Source organism: Neomonachus schauinslandi, chromosome 8, assembly GCF_002201575.2.
Source record: "Neomonachus schauinslandi chromosome 8, ASM220157v2, whole genome shotgun sequence".
Classification (NCBI taxonomy): Eukaryota; Metazoa; Chordata; class Mammalia; order Carnivora; family Phocidae; genus Neomonachus; species Neomonachus schauinslandi.
The window spans coordinates 49,090,106-49,096,759 of record NC_058410.1 but is presented as its reverse complement, the minus strand read 5'-3'; the positions used below and the strand labels follow the sequence as shown (position 1 = coordinate 49,096,759).

The 6,654-nt window shown below is 39.9% G+C and overlaps 1 pseudogene across 1 annotated transcript; it reads right to left on the bottom strand.

Annotated features, from left to right (window-relative positions):
- Positions 1–4,810: 4,810 nt before the first annotated feature.
- Positions 4,811–6,125, bottom strand: LOC110583298 (annotated as a pseudogene). The gene is made up of 2 exons (XR_002480496.2): positions 5,382–6,125; positions 4,811–5,343 (listed from the first exon to the last, which is right to left on the bottom strand). The product of XR_002480496.2 is annotated as an RNA-binding motif, single-stranded-interacting protein 1-like (transcript).
- Positions 6,126–6,654: the final 529 nt, after the last annotated feature.

The window sequence follows — 6,654 nt, the reverse complement described above, 5'->3', positions numbered from 1 at the left end:
ATCTCAGGACCCAGCAGTTACGGAGCTGGCCTCTGGGCCTGCACGTGAGGCATGCTTTAATAAGAAAAACATCAGGTTGGTTTCTTCTAACTTCAAACGTTCTGTAAGTCTCTCAGCCTTGAGTCCTACGAGATCCAAGAACTTCTCAGTGGAGTCAGGACAACACTGTGGCTAGTTTGTGGAAGAATCCTTTTATTTGTTCTCTTTTACAACAGGGGTACCTAGAGAGTTTCCAGGTCACGGCAACATGCTACGTTCTACCCAATGGCAGAGGGGAGAGGGCCGGGGGAGCATTGGGCTCCCCAAATGCCTGGGCTTTGACGGGTGCTCTGCTGCATTCATACTTTGTAATTCTGTGCCCTGTTTCTTAAAGAGGGCTTCCCAAATTGTATAATTTTTGGGCCACTTAAAACCTGGTTGGTGGCTTTTTGAGCAGGGGTTCAATCTATTATCATGTTTGACTAACAAATTTAAACCGTTGACGGTTAAATATGAAGAGGTTAGTGCAAATAATATGAACAACTAACATTTCTTGAGTCTTTACATGTATCAGGCACTGTTGTAAATATTTTTCTTGTATTAACTTCTTCAATCCTTACAAAAAGCCTAAGCAGTAAGGTCTACTATTAGCCCATTTTTAGGATGGGGATATTAAGTAACTCACCCCAGGGTTCCCGCTAGTAAGTAACAAAGATTGTACTTGAGCCTATCCAGAGTCTTGCTGTCAGCCACGGTACTCTGCTGGTATGAACTGAGTTTTTATTTTACTTCTGGTTCTTTTGATGTCTTTGTTCTTTGTCTTCACTAAGTCAATGCATTTCTTTTTGCCTTAGTTTCCTCATCAGATTTTATCTCTCTCCTTTCCAGAGATAAGAACGGATTTACAACATTTGGTATAGGAGACTGGAATCAAAGAAGCTGCAAATCTCCAACCAAAATCCAGAGAAGGCAAATGACTTGCCATTTGGCAACAGAAGTGGGATGGGGACTTCAAGGCTCTATTTCCCACTGCTCTAAGTAAAGGCTCTTCTACAGAACATACTTACATCGTAGTAAGTATAGAGTATAGTGTAGTAGTAAGTACCGAGTAGAATAGAATTTCTATCTGTATTCAAAGTTTGACTTAAATCAGTGTTCTTATCTTAATTTTAAAAAATTGAAAAAACCCTTTTTATTTTACGTGTAAATAATTGTATCTTTGTTCACATCAAAAGAAATTCCAGGCTGTATTACAAAAGGGAGCAGTTAACTTCTGTGACTCACATTATCATTAGTTTTTAAAAAGAGCCATTCAATAAATAAACAGCTCATATTTCAGTTCAGTGTTGTTTATGTTTTCACTACATTCTTCTATAAAATCTAACATAAATATGTAAGTTGAAGTTGTTTGCTTAGAGGAGTCCAAAACATTTACTCCCATGTGAGGAATGAATGTAGATTTTTCTCTTGAAGGTTAGAGGTTTCTCACAGTATTATGTGGTTAGCTGGAGTTTCGTCCATACTCAAGGTCATTGCAAATCTGAAACCCTCAGGAAACACATTGTATTATTGTTCTTGAACCACTTGAGCATTACAGATTGATTGAGTTAAAAAACCATATAATGGATAAAAAGCACAAAGTTGTATTATTATGGTTTTCTTCATGTAACACCAGAATTTTTAACTGTTGCTTTAAATGTGTATGACAATAGCTCCCTCAAATTTTAAATAAATGACCTTCTCTATTATTTCTTCTTGCATTCTGTGTGTGTAACACATGAAGGCTCACAATATTTTCTGCCCTCACCTAACCCACACTAAGAATTTCCACTCTTCACATTTTGCAATAATTCCTCACTAAGCCTTAGGGCTATAAAGGTAACTTAAATGTCAGGAGACCCAACTCGCCCAGTCAGGCTTCTGAGACTTCTCACCTCCAACCCCTGAGCCTGTCAGTCTCCCCAGTCCTAAATAAGGAGAGAAAGAGAAGAAACAATGCCTCTCATCTACTCTAACTTCTCCTCAAGAGACCATACTGCGGTTCTGGTTTTTTTCACTTTCACATTCTTGGAAAGAGAGTTGACGTGTGTTACCTCAATGTCCTTACCTCTTTCAGTCCTTGGAAACCTCTTCATCTTCGTGACTGCAGCACGAAGATGGTTGGCCACTCCATTTTCTGAACCCCTCCACTCTTTACTTTCTAGACACTACCCGCTTTTGGTTCTCTTCTTAGCTCTTGGACTACTTTTCCCCCTCATGTCCCTTTTAATGATTCCTCTTCCCCTGCCCTAATCCTAAATGGTATCTAAGTTTCTAATTGTATTTGTTGTTCCTTTCTTCAGCTTTACAAATCACCCTGAGTGATTTCTCCCACTCTCTGGGCATGAAGTCTATCATTTTTTTCCTACAAGTTCTACAAGTTCAAGCCTCCTGCTTGATCCTCTTATCTGACCACCAGACACAAACATCCAGCTGACCTTAAACTGCTCCAGCTGGAAGAACCGAAGCACCTTAAACTCAACATGTACAAAAAGAAAACTATCATCTTCTCTGTAAGATCTGTCCTTTGCTTTGTATTCTATATGGACATGGGTAAATGTCATCACTGTTGATGATCTATTAATCTTAACATGTCAGAGTTCTTTACCTCCTCTTCTACCTTACTCCAGTAGCCAATCATCCACCAAAATCTTGGCAAGTCTATCTTGAAATGCCTCTCAAATTCATTTATTCTCCCCTCTTCCCATTGTTATTCTTTTAAATATGTCACATATAATTACAGATAATTCTATCTGCTTAGCTGATATTTCTGATTGCAATATCTCCCTCCTTCCCTTCACCTCCACTGTATTCTCTTTAGGGCACCAGGATGGTCTTTCCAAATATGCATCTTATCAGGAGATGCCTCTGTTTACAAACCTATGGTTCTTTAAAGATCTGTAGCATTAGGTGGGAAAACAATCATACAACAGAATATAAGGACTAATCTCAGTCTTAGTAAAAATAACACAAAGGACCACACACACACCACCACAAAATGTGAGTAGTGCTTATCTTGTTATTGCTGAGCCATGGTATTGGGATGAGTTATATTTTCTTCTTTTTGCTTGTTCTTATTTTCTGTACTGAGCATGTGTGACTTAAGTCACAAGGCAAAAATACTATTCAAAAACAAACTGATGGGGTAAAAAAGAAGCTGACTTAAGTAACTTTAGAAAATAATGTTTTTACTAGATACGGTAAGGCTGAAAACAAAAAGAACTATACATAAACACTCTGCTCTGGCTGGTGAATTCATTTCTCACAGGGTTATGGGTTAGTAATTTTGTAACTCTACAAGCACACCAGGGCTAAATGAATATGTAAATAAATTGTAGATAATGGGAAGGTTTTCCACTGCCAGGGATAGAAGTTATAAATAAGCAGGGAAGGCTAGAATAAGCTCTGTAGTGCAGAATTAGCATTGGAAACATCAGTTCAAACTCACATTTAGTTTATTATTTAGACAGATAGATAAATACAGAAATAATTATAAATATGTGTGTATATGGTTAGTATACATGTTTATATTTCCCTGCTCTGTCCTTAGAGAGGGCATAGAAGCAGTAAAACTCCAGCAGCAACAACCATACCCAGCACCTAGATCTTGGTTTCCAGATGTCATTTTCCAACAAAAGAACCAAACCTCCTTGGAGAAATGTCTGATTTCAGTCCTGGGTCAGGGAAAATCCAAGGTGAGCCTGGGGCATTTGTGATGCTAGAATGAAAGGAAATGCATTTTTTTTTTTTTTTTTTTTAAAGAGGAAGCATGTCAAAAGGACATAGGAGCCAACCTGAAAGAGCTTGAAATGGCCAGAGGTGGAATGATTTGAGGGGGAAAAAAAAAAAAGCCACATTGGAATTGAATTATAACTTGAAAAAACAAAAACCTGATTCCGTTCTAATATAAATAACTGATTGAATGAATAAATAAATAAATAAATAAATAAATAAATAAGGGAGAAGTGGCAAATCTTTCTTAAAGGATTCCAAATAATATATGTAGACGCCACTTCCCTCTCCTGGGGTGGTGGTGGGGGGGGTGCAGGTGGTTGGTGGTGGAGCTTGATTCCTTCTGTGCAGGCTAGACTTAGCAGCTCTCTCCTAATGAATTGCCACGACTTGCAAGTTTCTTGTGAAACTGAAACACTCTAAGGTTATTTCAGGAACATGACAATTCATTAGAAGAGGGGAAAAGTTGTCTCTGCATCATGGAGAATCCTGACAGACGGCACCTCAACCGTGTGAGCAGTCTTGACCTCACTAGTGATGTGCATTTTTTTTTTTAAAGCCAAAATTTCAGCAACTTTTATTGACTACCTTTTAAAAGCCCTATGCTGCTGTTTTACAAGGCATAACAGACCAGCTCACTTGGTCAAAGCATTCTACATCATTAGTTTGAACTAACTTGTACTGAGACAGCTACAGCATCAAAGGAGTTAAGGCAAATTGGAATTCATAGAAAAGGAGAAGACACTTCACACTACGCTGAAAGAAAAATGGAAAAGCTAAGAAGAGAGATGCGGAGGGCAACACTGAATACAGCGACACTCACACTCGCAAGCACGGAATACCAGGGGGGAAGTTGGACTACTTCAATGTCAGAGCCCATTGCATACAGCAGAAGAAAACGCAAATTAAACACAAAATGGACGAAACCCACAAAAATCCAGTCATGTACTTGGATAAGTCTTCATGGTCTTTGTGCATACCCAGAAAATTGAAGTTTTCTTTTTCTTTTCTTTTTTTCTTACTTTTTTTTTTTTTTGCATCGTAACATTTGATAAAATTCTTTTTTTTTTTTTTTTTTTTTTTTTTACTGAGATAAACCTGTTCGGGGGAACAGCTACTAGATGAATTTAAGGGTTTTATGCACCTTATAGAACTTAGAGCAAAAATAGTTTTAGTTGATTTCATTATAAATAACGTTTTCAAGAACCTGTGCAAAACTGTCAGTAATTTCCTAAAGCACAACTGATCAGAAAAATCCATGATTGTTCAGCCTTCACACCCTTCTTCATGTAAGAACACCCTTCTGTACATCTCACAGTTACTTATTAGGTTAAAAGGTATATGGTGAATGGTCATTAAACGTCTCGACGGCCACCTGCTGCTGACCACTCGCTTCCTCAACGGGAACCGTCGTGGTCTGCACATGTGTATACTGCGGCAAATAAGCTCCTTGCATAGCTGATGTCGCAGGCATGTGTGTTCCGGTGCTGCCTAGTGACAGATGACTCATCTGCTGGGCCAGAGGGCTGATCATAGATGTCAGCCGTAGTGACATGGCGTGCTCCATCGAGGGAGTTAACATGGCCCCGGGTGCTGTAGGATATACGGTTGAGGTTGCATCCAAGAAGGACTTTGCACCCGGTAGGCAGATACAGGAGATGCAATATAGGGTGTAAGAGAAGTTTGAGTGATCATTCGGTTTGTAGCAATACTGTATGGTGAAGGATAAAATCTGTTTTGTATAGCGGGTGTGGTTGGGTCATAAGTAAATGTCATTCCAGCAAGTCTCACCTCTCCTTCTCTATGCCACGGTCTCCCATTAGGGATGTATTTGGTTGGGTTCTGCCTCTTCTTCTGTCTTCCGCCCGCAAACTTACACAATAAGGGTTCTGTAGGAGCAGGAACTCCAGGTGGTGTCTTAATGAGTTTTCCATTAAAATGACCAATCACGGCTTCACACTTATCTGTTGATTCCATCCTAGCAAAGCCAACACCACGACCTATACCCCGGAAACATGTAGTATCCTTGTAGAAATAACTTGTCCAAATGGTTAGAGCATATCTTCAAGTTCTTGCTCATCCACGGACAGTGGCAAATTAGAAATGTATAGGTTAGTAGGATCTTATTCCTGTTGCTTTGCCATTTAAGCTTGAACCCCACTAGCCTCCAGGGCAGACACAGGTTTCTGGGCTGCTGCAGGACTGTTGAAGTCGACAAAACCATAACCTTTGCATTTGTTTGTTGTCTTATCCAAAATTGCCTTTGTGGAGACTATTTTCCCATGTGGCTGACACAGCTTCACCAGGTCCTGGTCTGTGGTGTTGGGAGGCAGTCCCCGGATATAGAGGTGCGTTGTGATACACGATTTTGACATCATGTCCTCCCCCCTACCATGTAATGCAATGAATGGGGCATGTCACCTCTGAAGAATTCTTCCCCAAATCATGAGAAAACATCAGACAAATTGAAACTGAGGGTCATTCCACAAAATATCTGACTAGTACCCCTCAAAAGTCTCAAGGTCATAAAAAACAAGAAAGGCTAAGAAACTTTCATAGATGAGAGGAGACTAGGGAACAGGATGATTAAACATGGTGTGGTGCCCTGGATTGGGTCTTGGGACAGAAAAAGGACATCAGTGGAAAAAAAGGTGAAACTGGAATGAAGTCTGTGGTTTATTTATTTTTTTTGAAGATTTTATTTATTTATTTGACAGAGAGAGAGATAGTGAGAGAGGGAACACAAGCAGGGGGAGTAGGAGAGGGAGAAGCAGGCTTCCCACTGAGCAGGGAGCCCGATGAGGGGCTCGATCCCAGGATCGCGGGGTCATGACCCGAGCCGAAGGCAGACGCTTAATGATTGAGCCACCCAGGCGCCCAAAAGTCTGTAGTTTAATTCATAGT